The sequence below is a fragment of the Oenanthe melanoleuca genome, chromosome 2, assembly GCF_029582105.1.
Source record: "Oenanthe melanoleuca isolate GR-GAL-2019-014 chromosome 2, OMel1.0, whole genome shotgun sequence".
Lineage (NCBI taxonomy): Eukaryota > Metazoa > Chordata > Aves > Passeriformes > Muscicapidae > Oenanthe > Oenanthe melanoleuca.
This window is the reverse complement of record NC_079335.1, coordinates 116908593-116928821: the sequence shown is the minus strand read 5'-3', so window position 1 is coordinate 116928821 and position 20229 is coordinate 116908593. Positions and strand designations below refer to the sequence as shown.

The following is a 20229-nucleotide window of genomic DNA, read 5'->3' as shown; positions in this document are numbered from 1 at the left end:
GATGTACAATTATTTAGTTTAGAGATATCCCTAGCTAGATGCACATAGCAACTCTCAATGTACCAGCTCAGCTTAGGGCTTAGCTGTCAGTGAAAGTCAGTTCTTTCTCTCATTTGTTCCTCCTGTTGCACATAACAGGGATTCCTGTCAAGTCTTGCTTATCAGTATGCTTTCCACAATTCAAGAGGCATGTCCAGAATAGCCTGCAAAGACTGAGAACCATTAGCAAACAGACATTGCAAAACCTGCTCAGCACCTGCCTGACTGAAAGCAGCTCAACTCCATTTCTTTATTTTCATGGTTAACATCATGGAGTGCCCAGACACTGAAATAGGATTAGGCCCTGCTGTGCTCAGTGCCACACACCAACACGTGACTTCTACCCTAAGGAGCTTGCACTGAGTCAGGCACAGCAGACAGGACAGTGCAGGCTGAGCTGCAATGGCCAAGCACATTTCTCAGTCTCAGCCAGCATTCCTAGAGTCCTCACTGCTTTTAGTAGCAAGGCAGGTACCAGAATTGCCACTGAATTTGTATTTTAGGAAAAAACAAAACAAAACCCCCCAAACAAACAAACCCAGCAGCCACAACAGCTCTGATCATTTAATAATTATCTCAGTTGCAACAGCTGAATAGAGAAAATCAGAAAGAATTTAAGTTCTGCATTTTCTTCCCCAGCTGAGGCTGTCCTCAACTTTATTTTTAAATGTTTCAAGTGACTTGTAACAACGTACATGAGCTTCATGCTGACAGAGTTCCAAAACCCCAACGCTGTTCATTCATGTCATAACTAATTATCTGATAGAATCTATTTCTGAACATATACTCTGTGTGAAAGCCACAAGCATCTTCAAGAACTTTGCATGAGTAACAAATGAAAACAGATTGAAAGAGAAGGAGTTACAGATATCCTGCCTCCCAGGGTCAGACCCAGAGCTGTGCTTTTCTTAGCTGTTATGCCTACTACTTTACCTAGGCTATCATAGTCATTAGCATCAACACCCACATCACTCAACCTTGAAGGCAGACAGAAAACTTCCCTCTAAGGTAATTAGAAATTAATGTGGAGGAGATACAATTTATGTTAGCAGAATAAAGACAGCACAGGACAACAGTACAGATCATTACAATACACAACACCTCCTTGTCCTTCAGATAAATGAGAAACTTAAGCAATGAAATATGTATTTCAAGGCACAGTGTTCAAGGATATAGCATAAGTGACAGCTGCAGGAGCCTAAAAACAGTGTCTGCTCCCCAAAGTATACTGTTTGAACATAATCACTAATGCAGAAGACAGACATGCAAATCCAGCATCTCAAAGAGCAGAGCAGGGTAAATTTGGCAACATATTAGTCCTGGTCCAGAGAGCTGTTTGTAAGATCTCAGTATATCTGCATCCTATTATCTGAAACTTGATACAGAAAAAAAGCTATTAGATTCCCCTAGAAGTTTCTCTGGTACCTCAGCAGCAGTGTATCACAGTATCTATACCCAACCTTTTACCAGCAAAACTTTGCTACTGGTAAGTCAAATCTTAACCATACTAAAGTAGATTAAATTTAATGACATCAAAATATGCTGACACAGATACTACACTGCTTCTGACATGTAAAAGTGCCCCATGCATGGTAACAGTCATTCTGCATCATTCATCATTGTGTGGTTTTGAAATGCACTTAGCATCAAATCCAATTTAAACTTAAAACATGCTAGCACTTTAGATATGAATTAACTTTTCTATAGAGAGGATTTTCTCACTTGATAGCTAAGCAGAAACTCAAAACTCAGTTTTACAATTAGAAACCATAAGGTCTGGGAAATGCCACGTTTGACTATTTTCTCTTCAGTATGTAACAAGACCTAGGGAATGCAACAAACGCGAGAATTAAGCTGACACATTTGTTTACAACAGATGTGGTTTGAACAAGACCCAATTCTTTACAACAATGTACACATATCTACTTTAAAAAAACCAAATAAGGTTTTGTATAAAATACAATATTCTTATATTTGCAACAGTGAATGAGCTAGCCACACACAGTGTTGCAACAGGCAGACTCCAGCTGAGCCTTACCATCATTTCCTGTCCTTGGTGAACAAACCAATAATTTCAGTACAACCACAACTGTTCAGTCCACACACACAGAGAACATCTTCAACACCCAAAATCCTCTCCCACCTTTCCTGCGTGCAAACCCAGATACTACCTAAAATTATGAAAGAGAGGAAATAAGTGGGCCTAATGCAACGTGTGGGGAAGGTAATATAAGAGTAAAGAGAAAGGGAATCAAGACTTGTGAATGCTGTTGCTTTAAAAATACATATGAGCCACAATGGAAAACTAGTTAGCTTAATCTATTGGGAGTGCAGACTGCAGAGTATTATTTAAAGATATCTTTTTAAAAACATTTTAAACAATAAAAAAACCAAGCTCATTTAAAACTGCCACTACCCATGGCTTTACAGAAAATATCCATGAAAACACAAGCTTTAAATACCCAAACCAGACTTACAAGCTCTGTTGAAATTAAGTAGAGTGAAACACTCTGAACTCTATGAGTGAAACACTCTGGACTCTATGATTAATCGATTAAAGTCAAGGCATGAAGCAACTGCTCCCTTTGTCCCTTCTCAAGAAAACACAGAGAGAAGAACATTGTTACCATCATTAGCGGCCTAGGACAAAAAAATAAGGCAGAAAATTACCTTACATTTATTAAATTCCCTTTTCTCTAGCTATTCTAGATATCCTCCTAGTAAAAATAAAACAGTCTCAATGAAGGGTACTTCACTGTCGCTGAACTTTACACCAAAACAGTTTTCAAATAATGGAGTATTTAAAAGCTCATATTGCCTAATTGGTCCTTAAATGGAAATTAAATCAACCTAGAAACAAGCTGGATTTAATTAACCTGTTTAAGACAGAGACAAGAAATAATAATAATAATAATGGTGGCATTTTTTTCTTCTTCTTTATTTCACATGAGCACAGAGCACCACAGATCGAGCTCTGCAAAGATTTGTGAAGTTCATTTCAGCGCCAGCGGCTGCCGGGCGGTTCCGGAGCCCGCCGGGAGAGCCGCTCCAGCCGCAGCGGTGCCGGCGCGTCCCGGCGCACCGGGAGCCCGCTCGCTCCGTCCCGCCGCCGCAGGAGCGCTCCGGCAGCGACAGAAACCCCGGCAGCCGCCTCCCGGAGCGGCCAAAGTGCCCAGGTTGGCTGCGGAACAGCCTCGTGGGGCTGTGACAGCGCGGCCGGAGAGCCCGAGGGGCAGCAGAGGCTGGAGGGGCTCGGCGGGATGAGGCGCTGCACCGGCAGCAGCCAGCCGGGCGAGGAAGGCGCTCTCCGGGCGCCAAAGCGCCGCTTTCCTCCTGTGCCGAGTTCGCCCCGGCAGCCCGCCCTGTCCCGTCCCATCCCTACGGCGGACACCCACCTGAGCTCCACACCTACGGCCCGCCGGGCGCCCCCGCCATGGACCCCGGGCAGCGGCGAGGAAGGAAAGAGCCCGGTAGGAGCGAGAGCCGCCGGCATAAAGAGCCAGTCCGGGCTGAGCGCTCGCTCCGGCTGCCGAGGAATACCCAGGAGCGGGACCGGCGGCGGGACCGCCGCGCTCGACTGACGGCAGCGCCGGCCAACCGGAGGAGCCGCGGCTGCCCCCGCCCGGAGCCGCTACCCCGCCCGGAGCCGCGGCTGCCCCGCCCCGCCACCGCTACCCCGCCCCGCCCGGAGCCGCCGCTACCCCGCCCCGCCACCGCTATCCCCGCCCGGAGCCGCCGCCGCTCCCTCCCGCCTTCCCGCCGGCGGGGCGGGGACAGCGGGGTTTCCATGACGTCACGGGACAGGTGGGGACCGTCCCCGAGGGGACGCGGGGACAGGAGCCCCGGGCTAAGCCGGAGCTGAGCCCCCGAGCCCGCCTTGAGCTAATCCCGCGGCGATGGCTCGCTGAGCCAGGTCCCGAGGGCGCGGCTCACGAAGTGCGGAGAGGGTTTGTCGGGGATCGCCGCGTCCGCAGCAGCCTGCGGGCATCACTTCCCGCTCACGGGGAGCGCTTCCCGACCTCGCCATCCGCCTCGGGCAGAGCTCCTCCGTGGGAGAACCATCCTTCCCCCGCCCCGCACCGGCATCCTAAAATTATCGTGTTCCTCTGCACCTTATTTAAAAATAAACAACTTGAATGACTAATTAGATCCAAGCCGTTAGAAGCGCGCTGGACGCCTTCCATGAGCCCTGAATGTGTGCGCTAAATCTTTCAGAAATTGTTACTGCTTGCGAGGAGGCAGACGGGATGTGACCTGGCACACCATTCACACCGTTTTTACTTACAAAGTGCTATTTAATCCACACTTAGAGAAACGGAGGGGGGCGGGAAGAACCACCCCGGTTTCTTCACTCAGACTCACAAGCCGAAAACTGATCAGCTGCTTCTCAATTCCATTCAGAACTCGGTGCTTTTCTCAATTGGAGGGAAACATTATATATATACCATTCATACAGCATTTAAAAAGAGCAGAATCCTTTGGAAGAGCTAGTTTAAGTGACATCCCAAAAATTAGGGATGGTATTCACGGATTGGAACTTGAGCTAGCATAACCCAGGAGCAGAGTAGCACCTTGAACAAAATCTTGTAAGGGCGTGAGAGAGGCTGCAGAATATCACTTTTAGAAAGAACACTCTCCACTGTAGGCTTCCCAAACCATCAGCAACAGTGACCCAAACACCCTGAAAGCTGCTTTCAGAGCTGGCCTGTGTGATGCTACAGCAAAGAGGGCTTCTGATGCCTCTGCTCTGTAGCTATACAGCCTGATGATAGCTTAAGGAGATTGTTTAATGTAGCTCCAAGTCTTTGCTGTATGGGAATTCAGGCATTGCCAGAGGGTATCTGTCAGTTTGCAAACAAGTAGAGTTTAACAATATAGTAATTCCTTGGGTTTCAGATTTTATAAATTTCGATTTCATAGATCCAGGTTTTAGGACAAAATTAGCAGCCCCTGTCATTCTAAAGAGCACAAGTTTTGAGCTAAAGGCACCAAACAGCTTGCAGCAGCAAATCAGTCAAGGAAAAACTAGACACCTGGAATATGTTATATATGGGACACCTTTCCAGTGTTGCCACTATGTATTAGCACATTGATTGGTAACAACTATGTTAGGCAACAATATGTGAAGGTATGAGTATGAAGGTACCTACTATGATAGGTAGCAATGCTTCCTATGCACATGTGGCCTGTTCCAACTTCCACTGAAACCAAACTCAGATCACCTCTTAATTTAGAAAGTGACATCCCTGAAGATGTACAATCTCCAGGCCCTGCAATAAAAAAGACACAAAGTGCAAAAATAAAGTTCTCTTCCAGACCAAAATCTCCATCTTGACTTCTGCTGTATAGACATTGTCCTATTTGAGATTCCTGAAATATTTATGACTTCTGTTGTTCCTGTGTAAAAATCATGGACTGGATGCATCCATGGGCTGTGTTACATTATTTTACTGGAGTTACATCAGGAAGGAGTTTGATCTTCTTATGGATTTAGGGCTTTGTTTCCAGTCCTTTTGTTCTTCTCTTCTGTCAAACAGAAAAAAATATGAAAAAAATATTGGAGTGCCCTGTTTTCCTCTGCTAAAGAAAAGTTTAGAAATAAAGTAATAACCAACCTTTTGAGAAAAGCAACACAGAGAAATAGTGACAGTTTGGTAACTCAGATGGCAAAATACAACATGGTTGTAAACATTGGGGGAAATGTATAGGCAGAAGGCCCCTGTGTGAATATAGATTGCTGTTTTTTGTTCTTAATAGATCCATCAACACAAACTCATCCTGTTTATAATCATAAAAGGAAGGTGGTTAGGGTGTTCCTCAGCAACATGCACTTAACCTTCGATTTATCTTTGCTCTTTAGGTTTTCTGTTCTGATTGATAGAGCCTCATGACACAGTAATCTCTTCAGAGCTATTAAGGAGAGGAACTCCATTATGCATAATCCAACAGGTATTTTTTAAAATTCAGTTTCCTTTTGATCTATTATAATTCAGAATTAAATTGTATTGTCTGAATAAAAACTCTACCAAAATCTGTGTGCTTTTAGCTTGCTCTTTTCTGTGGTTTTGTAAAGACAATTCATAATAATGTTTCCAGTGGTGCAATGAAAGGGATTGTCTTTTGATTTCCAGCTTGTTTTTTCTTCCCTTTAATTATTAGGTAAAAATAATTATTGCATCCCTATTAAACTCAAAGACAAGCAATGATGTTTCATGTTTAAGCAATCTTAGTCTGGTGAGTGAGCCAGCTTCCATTCCATGTATATGGACCACAAAGAGAAAGGCTCATTACGAGACACAAGTTTTGTCCTGTGGTTTGAGCTGAACAACTGACAAATAAGTTTTGTGAGGAGCTTCTACATTTACAGCAGATGGATATATTTATCAGTGTTTGTGTGGCTGAGGTGTGAGCAGCAGAAGAGTCGAGCATGTTGCAAAGTTATTGGATTCATCTGGCAAAGTTATTGGATTCATCTGTCTAGCTCTTCTGATGACTATGCACATGTGTCTTCAGTCCTGGACAGGAGTTATCTGTCTTGAAATTAAGAAACATCTTTCTTCATGCACAAAAATAAATCTGTCCTTGAGAGCTTTCTTCTTTCCCCCAGCTCTCCCCATGATGTAATTTCTGTCCTTATGCCAGTACCTTCTATGTTATTCTTGGTCACCACCGAGGAGCCTCTCTCCCACTGACAGTGCTTTGGCAAAGGTTGCTGTTGTCCTGTTGCACTTACTGGCTGGTATTATGGAAGCTATTGGCACCACCTTTCCTCTGTCTTTCTTGCCTATCTCCCTAGGCTGCCCAGGCCTCTTTTCACATGACCATAGTTACTGGGTCTTCCATGACTTGTCTGGCTTCCCAGCTAGAATTAGCCTTGTTAAATTCCCTTTGGAGCCCTTCTGGATACGTCTGAGGTAAAAACATATCATATGTGTTGCAAAATTAATTAATTTTTGCAATACTTTTTGCAATTCTGATTGGGCTTTATCATTTTTATGGTGATCAGAGCCCTGCACCTGTGGGGGAAAGTACATAACAAAGAAACAGAGAAGACATGCAACATATGTTGCTTAAAAAAGACCCAAAAGCCAAAAATGCAAACTGTCAAGAACCTTGTCTTTTGTGTTTGTGCATTGCCTGCCACAGAAGGATCTGTGGACTTGGCAGTCACTGCATTCCAAATAGTAACGTTCATCGTGAGTATTAAAATTTTTATTTGAGTTTTATTTGTCTATTTTACTTAGCTCCAGGGAAACTGTGAGGGCCCCACTTGCATTTGGTCTGGCTCCCGGGCTTACTGCATCTGAGAGCCAATTTCAAATGTCAAGTGGTCACTGTGTGGTGGATGAGAAAAACTAACATCAAGACCTCTAGAGAAACAGGGAATTAAGAATCACTGAGTTTCTTCACACAGACGAGGACATTTTCCAAGCAGTAACTTAATACTGCCTTTGAAATGAGAGGAAACTTCAAGGTTTTTGACAGAAAGTTCTGATTCTGATTTTTTTTTTTTTTTATAGTAGCATTTTCCCTTAAGAGGAGAAGTTAAACAAACTGGCAATTGGAGATCCTGGATTTCTCAGTCTTGTGCTGGTTTCATACATACCAGATGCTGTTTTATAACATTTATCCTCCTCCCCCTCATTGGTGACTATTACTCATCCGTTCAAGTGTTCTGGGATTTTAGTATTTATCTAAAAGGCAGACAGATAGAAAAAAAAAAATTAGTCCTATTTTTTTGGTATTACTTAAGGCAGAAAACATCAGAGTACATGGAGGTATGCTGTATTTAGAAGCATGTTTGCAGAGATGTGATGCAGGTCTCTGCAGAATCTGGCAGCCAGACGCTGTTCAGGGGGCAGAGGGCAGTGCAGCTGTTGGGCAAGATGGAATTCAGTGCACTTCAGGCCAGATTATCCCTCCCTACTGATGTAGACCTGTGATTCACATTGCTTCTGAGGAGTTCTGCCTGGGGTAGGAGAGACAGAAACCTGTGGGGGACAAAGGATTAGCAGAGATATTCCACACCCATGGGTCCTTCAGCTTTTTAGAGTCTCACCTAGATGCAGATGGGAGACTTAAGATGTTGTCCATTGCCACCAAAGTTTCTACTTACTTCCCTGGGCCCTGGGTGAGGACCAGGCATACCTCTTGTGTTATTCTTTCTCCTTCAAGTATTGCACACAGCATGGAGCACTTCAAATCCAGAGGTTAGGTCCCTGTTCTTCTTTTGTCAGAGGATCTGCACACAGACTCTTTAATCTTTGATGACTGTCATGCTTTCTACTCTGAGAGTAGGATCACAATTTCTCTTATTAGTACTAGCTTTGCTGTTCCTTTCCTTTGAGTACACACAAGAGGAAAAAATTGTGGAAACACTAATGCACAAAAACTGCTGATATCAAGTTATTTCATTCTTTTGGGACCATGAACATAGAAGGTAAGATAAGACACTGAATTATTATCTGGAAGAGCATGGGATAGATACCTCTGCATTTCACTTCAAAGGAAAATTATATTGCTCAGACCTTGTAAATTGGACCTACAAGGTACATTTCCTGCCAGCATGAACAAAGTTTTCCCTTGTGTGAACTCCCTGAAATACTTAATTTGAGTGCATGTGATACTCAGCATAATGATGTGTGTCAATAATGGCAGCAACAAGCATGACTCCAACAATGTGGGTAATTCCAGCTACAGACATTAAACTTAGCAAACAGTTATTCCTGATTGGCGTCAGAATAGAAGAACAGAGAATCAACTCACTTCATAATCACTTGAAAGTTAGGCCTCTGGCTTCCAACCAAAGAGCTGTTCAGAGCCTTCCTGCTCCAGTGATCAGACAGTCTCCTAGTTCTCAGACTGGGCATAGTTACAGCCAGTTTCTGCCTATTGATACTTCACACCCTGTCATGGTTCAACCCCAGCCAGCAGCCAAGCTCCACACACTCACTCCCTCCCTGATCCACCAGTGAGATCAGGGAGAGAATCAGAGGGATAAAAGCAGGAAACTCATGGGTTGAGATATAATAGACAAGGCAAAAGCTGTACACACAAGCAAAGGAAAACAAGGAATTAATTCACTGCTTCACAAGGGCAAGCAAGTGTTCAGGAGAGCAGGGCCCCATCATGCCTAACACATACTTGGGAAGACAAACTCCAAATGTCCCTCTCTTCTTGTTTCTCCCCCACTCTCCCTTTATATACACAGCATGATGTCACATGGTCTGGAATATCCCTTTGGACAGCTGGAGTCACCTGTCTGTGTTTCCACCCAGCCTCTCATGCACTCCCAGTCCCCTCACCAGCATTGCAGTAAAAAAAGCAGAAAAGGCTTTGGCTGTGTTCAAACCCTCTCAGCAATAACAAAAACATATCATCATCACTGTGTTCAGCACAAATTCAAAAAACAACCCAGATCTAGCTACTGTGAAGAAAATTAACACTACTCCAGCTAAAACAAGCTCAATCCCCCCAGACCTGCAGATCAGTAACATTTAATGTAGCAAAACTATCCACTGTCAGAGTTGTTGGACACAGGTCCATAGGTAAGAATTTCACAGGTAAGATGACTGTAGAAAGTATGCCTGTTGCTGCTGTGAATGAACTGCTCATTTTGCATCAGGAGATTTCCATCAGGAAAACTGTTCAGTCTGACTGCCAAGTTACTGTTAGCTGGAGGAAAAACTAAGCTGGGTGGGTTGAATTCTGCTGGGGTACAGTAGTAACCTCTGCTCTTTCTGCAGCCATTAGTATCATGGCCTGAATTTTAAAACAGTTCAGATGCATACTAGTAAGCTTACTTCCCTCTTCTACTGCTGCTAGTAGACCTTATTTGACAGAAAAATATGTCTTCCCAGACATCATAACCCTGGCTCCATACAAAACAAGTCAATAAGTCCAGGCAGACTTTATTTTTTATTTGCCAGAGGTCAGCAATGGTTCCAGGCAGAAGAAATATCCAAGGAATGAAATCTTCTGCTTTATTTAAAATAACATTACTGTTCCAGGCAGCAGCATCTGACCACATCTAGAGTTATTGAAATCAATGGAAAAAATCACATCCTTTAAGTTCAATGAGTTTCGTGACAGATGCCTCACCTAATGTATCAAAATGTTGAGTGGCTGTGATTTTCCCTTGCATCTCAAGATATTGATGAGAATCCAGGCAGCTGTGGGAAGACAAGTACTCCCCCCAACTATTGCCTCGTGATAATTGAGGCAAGATGGGCCACACAGGCTGTTGCTCAATGCATCCTTTCATCCGTGCTGTTTTTCTAAGGGTTTACTGCTGAGAATGGGTCTCTGTGGTTAAGAAAGTTTTGACAATGAAAAAGCAATGGGAGCCTTTAATTGAACTCAAAGGTGACTGCTGAGAAAGAGAAGAACAAGAGTATTTATGGCATTAGTGGCACTCTTTGACACAACTGGCTGACAAAGTAAAATAGAGGAAAAGCAAACCTCCCACACAGCCCGCCTTGGGCAAACACAAATACAGAAGTCAGAGTGAAAGGTATGAAAGGAAGTTTACTCACTTGCAGCCCAGGTATAGCCAGTCCTTCAGTCACCTCAATCCTCTCAGCTGCTATCAGTCACTTAGCACAAGTTCAATTAACAGTGCCCTCAGCCATGACAGAGACATGCAGCTGCATTTCCACTTCTCTGCCTCCAGAAGAGGGGTTGGACAGAGATATATCTGTATAAGGTTTTAAAGTTAACCACTTCTAAAACCTCTTTTTGAATACAAATAGATAGAGATTTATCAGCTGTTAAGATTTTTATTTCAATAAGCTGTTATGTCCCAAGTAACAAACTATAGAATGAGAGGAAACACCCCCAAGTTGTGCCAGGGAAAGTTTAGACTGGATATTAGAAAAAATTTCTTCACCAAAAGGGTTGTGAGGCATTGTAACAGGCTGCCCAGGGAGGTGGTGGAATCACCACTCTTGGAGGTATTTAAAAACCAGATAGATGTGGCATTTTGGGACATGATTTAGAGTGAACCTGGCAGTGCTGGGGTAATAGTTGATTTTAAAGGCTTTCTCCAGCCTAAAGATTCTATGCATATCACAGTAATTAGTATAATCAAATAGCAGGAAATAACTACCTGTGGGAAATTCAGGGGTTTCTTGGTTTTTACAACTAACAAAGGCAAAAGACTCCTGGAGACATCTTTGAAAAGGTGAAATTAAATCACATTGCATAACTGGGAGCAGGTGATATAAGAATGTCCAGTAAGAACTAAAATAAGAAGCAGCTCAATTCAGAAAATCCATTCCACAAAATGAAAAATGGCCTTTGAATTAAATGGGCTGTTAAACTGACCTCAAAAAGCTAAGGCAATGTGCTATTGCAAACATTTACTTTGCAAGGAGAAAATGAAAAAACACAATATTCACTCTCTAAAGTGGAACTCATGTTGATTTTAGGAATTTCACAGGTTATAGAATTTTAGTCAGTGTTGAGGTAAAGAATTAAAGGTGTTTTTCTGAGGCAGCTGCAGGACTATTATAGACTGGAAGCAAACAGTCATAACAATAGGGGGAGAAAAACTAGCAAATATGCCTCTCATGCAGTAGTTTTGATAAGCCAAAATGAAGTTGCTTACTAATGGCAGGAAGAGCATTTATTTTCTAAGACGTAAACATAATTTCAGTATTAAAATACTGGCTAATGCAGGATGAAGAGACAAAATTAATTGAGAGCCTTGAAACACTGTCAATAAAGTCTTTTTCCAAGAGGATGGAAAGGAACTTGAGAATCAGATGTGAAAGGTAAAGTTATATAATGAGTTAAAAACTATCTGAAAGAGAGACTATAAAGAGCTAGAATAAATTACTGCCTCTTAAAATGGAAAAAGGTTAATAGCAGGAAGCCCCAAGGATCCTGGCTGGAGCCACCATTCTGTATTATATTCAGAGTCTGAAAGGATGAATGGTTTGGTAGTAAAATTTTCTTGTGATACAGATTATTTGGGTTTGGCACAGTTTGGGAGGATTATGAAGAATACCAGATGGATCTAATAAAGCAACTGTAAACGTTTGGAAGCAATATAATTGTAAATGAAATGCCAACTGTCATGGTTTAACCCTAGCAGCAACCAAGTACCACACTGTCACTCACACACTCCCCCACCCCAGTGGGACAGGGAGGAGAATAGGGAAAGGGAAAAACTTGTGGTTTAAAATAATAACAGTTTCATAATTGAAATTAGGTCAAGTATAGTACTAATACTACTAATAATAATTGTAATGAAAAGGGAGGTAACAAAGTGAGTGAGAGAGAGAGAGAGAGAAATAAAACTCAAGGGAAAAAAAAAACTGATGCATAATACAGTCACTCACCATCCACTGAATGATGGTGCCCACCCCTGAGCAGAGATTGCCCCTCCCAGCCAACTCTCCCCAGTTTATATAGTGAGCATGATGCCCTGTGGTGTGGAATATCCTTTGGTGAGTTCAGATCAGCTGCCCTGGCTGTGCTGCTCCCTCTCAGCTTGCTTGTGCCTTCTCACTGGCAAAGCATGGAAAAATGAAAAGTCCTGGGTTTAGGGAAGGCACTACTTAGCAACAGCTCAACACCAGTGTGTTGTCAACATTATTCTCATACTTGATCCAAAACACAGCAGCCAGGCTCAGCCAAAATCAGGATGCCAATGAAGAAAGTTCAAGATAAGGCTTGTTGGAAGGAATGCAAGTTGTAGCAACTTGTGTGCAGTGGGCTCTGCTTGAGCTGCAACCTCCAAGGACAGCTCTAAGCACAACTGGCAAGAAGACCATTAAAAAGCACCAGTGAAATTGCCAGTGTGGTTGCTGTCTTCTCGAGACTGTTTGCAAACACAAACTGACAAGCCAAATAGTTTCAGCAAGAAAGGAACCAAAAAAATATCAAGGGACAGATTAAAAAAACTGAAGTAGCAGCTGGAGCACTTGGAAAAGATGCATGAGAACCAGTTCCCCTTTGTTCGTGTAGGGGAAATCTACATGTTATGGGGGAATGCCACAGGGCTACCACAGCATAAGCTGTGCCAAAGGGTGCAGATTGAATTGTCTCACTTCCTTGTAAAAAAAAACCAAACCAAAACAAAAAATAACCCTAAAAGAATTAATCCCTGACCTTGGCAGTGATTAAACTATTCCTAGGAAGATGCTGTGCTTTAATGTCTTTACCAATCCAGTGTGTTTAATTAGTGGCATTCCCCCACAAAAAAAACCCCTTTATTCCTGTCAGGAAATGCTTGATTCCCAGAAAATGCTTTAGACAGGAGGTAGGGCTCCCACTTCATGCTTACTCACTGAAGAAGCAGGAACAATAAAATTGGAGAGGTAGACTATATTTTATTCTATTTTTCTTCAAAGCAAAGTATTTCTCTGAGGCTGAATGGAATATTTGTGTCAAATGAACCAGTGTTTTCCGGGATTTCTTTTGACAAGAAAATAAACTGTAGTCTTGATTGTAACCACTTTTTGTTTAAATTGTCCAGTTTAGCTGTCAAATCAATTTGTGGTGCTAAGGATGCAAATGCATGCTGTCAGTTCATCCAAGACATCTGCTGAATGTTCAGCAGTTGTCAAGAAGTGAGTGAAGTATTAACATATTTAAGAAGAAAATGAAAGGCAATAAAACAATATGATACCATGCAATCTTCTTTTGGTCTTCACTTTGTCAATTAACAACAGGCTGAACAGAGCCCTTGAAACTTAAGGCTATTTTCCAAGGACATTCCACATTGCTTTTTTGTGTGGCTTTTTGCATTTCCACTCCTTCAATTTGTCATTCTCTTTTCTCTTTTGTTCCTTCCCCAGACTCACATGTACCTTAAATGCACACCCAAACAATTCTCCTACTATTTTTCCTTTTTTTTCCCCCCTCTCACCTCCTCAGGTGACCATCCAATCACTTCCATATTTTAAAAGCACTTTTTGCTAAAAGTCTCTATGCTTTCAATTCCTGAAATCTCCCACCTAAAAGAAAATTATCCAGACATAACCAGCATGACAAATCATAACTGTCAGCTGTCATCATAAAAGGTCCCCAGTATCAATGTGAGTTATATATTCAGTATCTGCTCCCCAAAAAAGGAAAAGAAGGAAAGTGGCACAAAGTGTTGGGCAAAGAATGGATGTGCTGCTCGAGCTTCTGTGAGCCCCAGCAGCTCAGGGAGGAGGTGCTCAGAAAGGTGACTGTCCTTTTATTCAGGAAATGTAGGCTCAATGGCAATGACAGATATCTTCAAACTGCCAGCTGAAAAGATCTGAATCATTCAGGTGAGATTTCTGAATACAAATGAAAGAAAAAATTTCAGAGTAAGAAACCTCAGAGGGAAAGAGAAGACAGGCAGCAGAACTAATGAAGTTTGCTCTTACAAATTTGTCTCTTTATGTGTTTCTCCCAAAGCTTGACTCAATAACCATGGATTTCTCTTCATCTGGCAAAGTTTACCTACATCTCCCTCATCTCTCCTACAGTTTCACCTCACTCCAGGTCCTCTAATTATCAGGCAGGGAAGAGGCCAGATGTGCTGTAGCTGAATTCAAGCTCAGCACCTAGTCAATCAGTAACAAGATGAACAGGTCAGTCTGCTCTCACCCAAAAGAACAGTGCCTGAGTGCCTCCTTTTCCTGCATCATGAAGGAAATAATAGGCTTTTTCTACCTAACCACAGGGTTTTAATACAATTTGCAGGAATTTTGCAAATTTGCCAAATCTGCCTGAAATCAGTCTGATGTTCACAGTTATTAGAGCTAAATTGATAGATGGGTGAACAAACAACTTCACTGAGCAGGCATTGCTTCCTTAAGAAAACAGACTAAAAATAGTTTTCTGTTGTGAATGCCCAGCACTCTGGGGCCTCTTTTCACAATGAACAGACTTAAATAATTTTCAGCCATTTTAAAAGAAGTGAAGCTTAGCTATCTGATCCAGCTGAAATAACTATGCAAGTAGAAATTAGCTCCTGGAAACACAGAAGAAGAACAATGCAGAAGAGTCTCTAATAAAATCTGCATTGAAGTACTGCAAATATGGAGCAGATTTCCAGCAAAATAATAACATCCTAGCCACCAGATTCATTTTTGTCTTTTTTAGCTTGTATGAAATACAGGCAAGTGGGCTTTAGTTTATATTAACCCACCCAAACCCAAAATAATGACAGTCTTCCTAGTCAGCTGGTGGAGAATTAACTATATTTACTATGGTAACTCTGCTCACAGTGTGGAGATGTCCCCATGGGCTCCACGTGACCTGCGTTGAATCTGGAAGCATTATAGCCCTGTTCTCATGAGGATGCACTCCAGAACTTAGTACATTGAATTTATGCTAGTTTGAAAAGCCTTGTAATGCACAGTTGCCTACTCTTTGTGTGTGCTGATGTCAATTTTTACCAGTGTTGTTATTAACTCGGGTATTGTCTAGTCTAACTCATCCAAACACCTCCCTGACAACTAAATTTGCAGGATTATGCTGACTAACTTTGCAGGATTGTGCTGCTGAATCTGGCTTGGCAACCTAAGGGTGGCCTTCACAGACTGCCAGGGAAGATAGACATGTACAAGTTATTCCCAGCTAGTCTCCTTCTTCCAGTAGAACCCAGGTAGGATTCAGCAGTGTTTCCCCAGCCAGAATACACTTCAGTATCTGTTTGTCCTCAAACATCCACCCCAAGAACTTTAATCCTAGTCCAAACTAACACTGGGTGAGAAAGGTGGAAAGTCTCTGCCCTGTCTGCCCTAGGTGAAATGACTTTAATTGTGAAAGCTACAGGGGACAGCTATTTGGGTGTCTGTGTATTGAGGAGAACATCTAAAGCTGAACTTCTGGACCATCAAGCTCAGCCTAAAAGCCAGCTATTAACTGCAACTGGTACAGGCTGGTAGCAAATTTTGGTAACACCTGGATTAAACAGAAGTAGTACATCCTGAATGCTGCAATTAATGAAGAGACATGAGACAGAGCCACAAGTTACAAGGCTGATCATATGTGTTGTGTTCAGACTGCTGACACTGGGGAAAATGGGGTCCTTGAATTCTGTACAGAAGGGCTGGTGATAAAATGACAGGTTCCCAATAGGAAGTGGTCTCAATAAAAAGAAGATGGCCTGCAAAAAGAAAGGTGGAGATCTTGGCTAGAGGAAAGGTCCTGAATGTGGAGGAAGATCCTAGAGACCTGGGGGCTGTGTGTAGGTGAATGCCAGGGGATGGCCTTGCTGGTTGAACAGTGATGCTCCTGCTGGGAAGTGAAGATGAGACTTAAAGGAGATAACACTGAGGTGACAGTAGGACTGTCTGAAATGAATGAAATAATTAAGAAGGGTAAACATTCTAATATTGCTGGTTTTTAAGTAATGCTCAGTTCCCAGATCAATGGTGGGCTGTCATTTGCTCTGTCTCATCCATGACATTGTCTTATTTAAAGCAGTCTGACTTTCCAGGGCTAGCAATGATGTCAGATCTTGTGACTTTTGTGCATTTCTTTGCTATTGTAATACAAAAGACAAAAAAAGAACATTGTCATATAATTACTGTTTTTCTCCAAAGATTTCTCAGCTGGTACAAAAGCACTCCAAAGCACACCTCTCAGTGGGAAAGGAACACTGACACTTTTAACCTTGAGAATAGACACCTGAACCAGTGTAATGCAGCATGAAAAGCAGACACTGGTTTGATTCAAAAAAATGCTGGTATTTCAAATATGTGTGCATGGGAAGGACCATTTTTGGATGCAATTAAAAAAAATCTAATAAGGAAATTCATCAATATTAAGAAGCCTGTAAATTGTTAAAATGTGGGGAAGTAAAATTAAATTATCGGGAATATAATTGATTTACAATGCAATAAAATGTACTGGTGTATGGCTGAGTCACAGTAATATTTATTTTTCAAAGAAACTGCCCACATCTAACAGTGAATATTCCTGAGTGACTGAGCCCAATCCTTGTTGGGGTGTGAAGTGAAGCACTGGAGATTTGCAGTGACATCCTATGTATTCCTGTGGTTTAGGCTCCTCTAGATAATAAGCACTAGCCTTGTATTAGCAATCTGCTTCTCTTCTACCCTCTGCCTCCACAACAAATTCTTGCCAAATCTTTCTGAAGGTCAGATATTTGCTTTAAGGGCATGTTAAGCTACCCATTTGGATGTAGCATTTTTTTCACTGTTTTCAACCGAGATTTGTAAGCAGAGCTGAGAAAAGTCAGAGATCTCTAGTTCCTTGATTACAAAGAGATACCTTCTTTGGCAGTTCAATACCTGGCTCAGGGCAGGCATTTTTTTCTGACAGCATTCCAGTGATGCAATCATAAAAGCTGCAAACATTCATCTTTCCAGAGAGTTTCTGAAACTTACTAGTGAGGGCAGCAAGACCAAGCAGTGAGAACTCTGACTGTGATAGAACTCTTGGAAGGAAAAAGATGGTGTCATTAGTTTGGCATGCAATTTCCATTTCACTTTCCATTTCACTTTTATTGCTAGATCTTCACAGTCCTAGATTAGGAAAAGTGCTGGCTTTCTTATCTTTTGCAGAGTAAACTTGTGGTCTTTTTATGTTTTGGACCATTTTTTTGCAGACTAGGTCCATTGTCTGTCTATAAAGAATACTGTTTCAGCCTGGTGAAAAAAATACCATGCAAAGCCTCTGGTTTACTCTCTGACTCCAAGCTTTGCAATGGCCATTTGTTTCCTGACAAGGCACAACACTTTCTTTTACAGGTCCTGCAAAATTCCACAATGTTTTACATCAAATCACATACATGAGGAGTAACACGGATCTTGGAAATCTGGGCATAATTAACCTAAGTATTTTCACTTTTTTTATTCCACTACTTCCTTGAAGGCTCACAAATATTATTGCTGTTGTGTTTTGCCTTAGGACTTCAATAAAACTCAAGTCATATAAGAACATAATACTGAACTGCAAAAGGGTGACGCTGTAACCTTGACAAAGGGAACAGCGATCAGATCTCTTGCAAGTGGAAGTGGGTAACAGATCTAGACTTAGTCTCTGTTTGGTACTAACCCTGAACTAGGCATGCTGCCAAGTGAGAAAACTCCAGTCACCAAGGAAGTGGCAGATTGCTCTGTTGCAGACTGCTAGTGACTTCCACAAGCATTGTACAGCAGAGTCTGGTTTCTTGCATAGCAGCAGCTCTTTCAAGGTCACAGCTTGATAAGTCCTATCCATGTTTGCAGAACACCCACTCTAAACACACCAGAAATCCAAGAGTAGGAAAAGGTAAACACTATACTTTGGGTAAGCTCTGCTTACACGAGCTGGCTCTGTAGTGACTTCTGCCTCTAATTTGTAGAGATTGCTCCACCAAAAGAGAGAAACAATGCTGACCCAAACACACACACACTTCAGAGCTCTGGCTCTGCCATCTGCTAACTGTGGTTATTCAGAAGATGTTCCCTGGCTAGGAAACACTCTTTTTGACATGCAGGAATTTCAAGCTGCTGTGGAAGTTTGTGTCTGCCTTCCTAGTCATTGTTGATGGGGGAGCTGATACAGTGACAAAGCTATGGCAAATGGGACTGAAGAGGGGAGTAACTTACTCCATTTGCAGAAAAGCAAACTAAGTCTAACAAGCTACAAATGTGTGCTATGTGTCCTGAGCCCTAACATGTGTTAGTAATCCATCTCTCACCCATGTTTCATGCCATCACTATGTCCCCATTCTTTGTCTCTCCTAAATTCTCCTCACCTCAGACTCCTCTTACAGTCCCTTGTTTACAGCCTTTGGGCTTCCTGCTGAGCATAAATGAGCACAAATGAGCACATGGTATGAAGAGCTACAGGCACAGTCACTGGTTAACCAGCTGCTGTCAGAGAGAAATCTCATCTGAGTTCCCCTGCTGCTCCCTCTTTCCTGCTCCCATCCAGTCATCTGTCAGATCTTCACATCTCAGATCGCTGCTCAGCCATCCCTCTTTGACACACACTTTATTTCCTTAAGATGTGTCAGTGAAAAATGCAAACCAACCTGCTCTTTCTTTCTTCTCTAGGAAAAAAAAACCACAAAGAAGGATGTGCACTCTTAGCATCCCTATACACTGGACAGTGAGAACCTACAGAAATGAGAACCTGGTGAAGAATAGGAGGTGTGTGCTGCTTCAAGTAAGAGAAGAACTACCAGAAATCTCTGGAAGAAAACTCAGATTCAGCTCTGCATTTCTTTCTAGCCAAGGCCAAAGCGTCATTTATCCCAGATGTTTGTGATATAAAACGTGAGTGGGACTGCCTTCCTGCTGCCACCCTGGATTGCAGGATCCTGTGGCTCTGCAGCAGCAGCAGCAGCAGCACTGCTCTGCAGCGGGGGAGGTGTGGGGTGACATCCAAAGCATTACTCATGTCCTTCTGTCTGCATAGAGGGATGATGGCAGGCCCTGGCAGCTATTGTCTGAGCAGGGAGGCACTGTGCAAGTTCTCAGGTTCTTAATTCTGACTTCTCCCTACCCAGCCTTCCCAGAACTGCAGATGTCATCTAAGAGGCCACAGGTATCACAGCTGTTATCAGCATTAACAATTCTGGGCAAATTCTGGTCCTCCAATACTCCTGTGGCCTGCCTCAGCATGCTGGGTGGCAATACAGAGGAGTGTTGCGTCAGTCACTGTAGGGAACCTGAGACAGCCATGCAAAACAATCCAACAGCTCACTAGAGCTCTGCACAAATACTGTTTTTAATTTCAGGATAGAAGTAGTGTGTGAAACTCAGACAATAGCTGTGAAAACCACACACTGGTCACAACCCCAGCCATCAGACCAGGGATGGGACAGCACACACAACCTCATTGCTGGGAGAGATTAGAAGCCCTACACCTAGCATCAGGGAGGAGAAAAATGCAGTGATGTTGATTCATATATTTGATATTTCCCATGGAAGTGTGTAGGAGTTTAGCCTTTTACCATAACCTAAATTTTAAGAAAAGCAACAACTTGTTTCCAGTTCAATAACAGAAGCATATGACATTTTATATTAGCCTGAGAAATAAGGGAGGACAGAGTATGATGTAATTCTTCTCTTTGATGCTCCATATTTTGCAAATTCATGATATTTATGTGCTATGTTAAGCCATTTGAAGAGTTGCTTTCATCCAGAAGCAGCAAATAAATAAGAGTGGAAGAATATATTTTGAGAGTCATAAGGCCACATCTTATCAAGTCTCCTAACCAATAAATATAGCACAGCTATGATC

General features: G+C 42.4%; 1 protein-coding gene and 1 long non-coding RNA gene across 5 annotated transcripts in view; both read right to left on the bottom strand.

The window, feature by feature from the left end:
* The window catches only part of OSBPL3 (oxysterol binding protein like 3), an 82742-nt gene extending 79108 nt beyond the window's left edge, over positions 1 to 3634 (bottom strand). For 3 of the 4 annotated variants that reach the window (XM_056482699.1, XM_056482698.1, XM_056482700.1), the window contains exon 1: positions 3435 to 3633. The gene's annotated coding sequence lies outside the window, so the exon portion shown is untranslated. Of the gene's footprint in view, positions 1 to 3434 lie in introns of all 4 variants that reach the window. The other variant, XM_056482697.1, reaches the window with a different exon arrangement.
* Positions 3635 to 4837: 1203 nt separating this feature from the next.
* On the bottom strand, positions 4838 to 10696 carry LOC130250319 (uncharacterized). Its single transcript, XR_008839966.1, has 3 exons — positions 10575 to 10696; positions 7646 to 7733; positions 4838 to 5565 (listed from the first exon to the last, which is right to left on the bottom strand). It is a non-coding gene; the product is annotated as an uncharacterized LOC130250319 (long non-coding RNA).
* Between the last annotated feature and the right edge of the window lie 9533 nt (positions 10697 to 20229).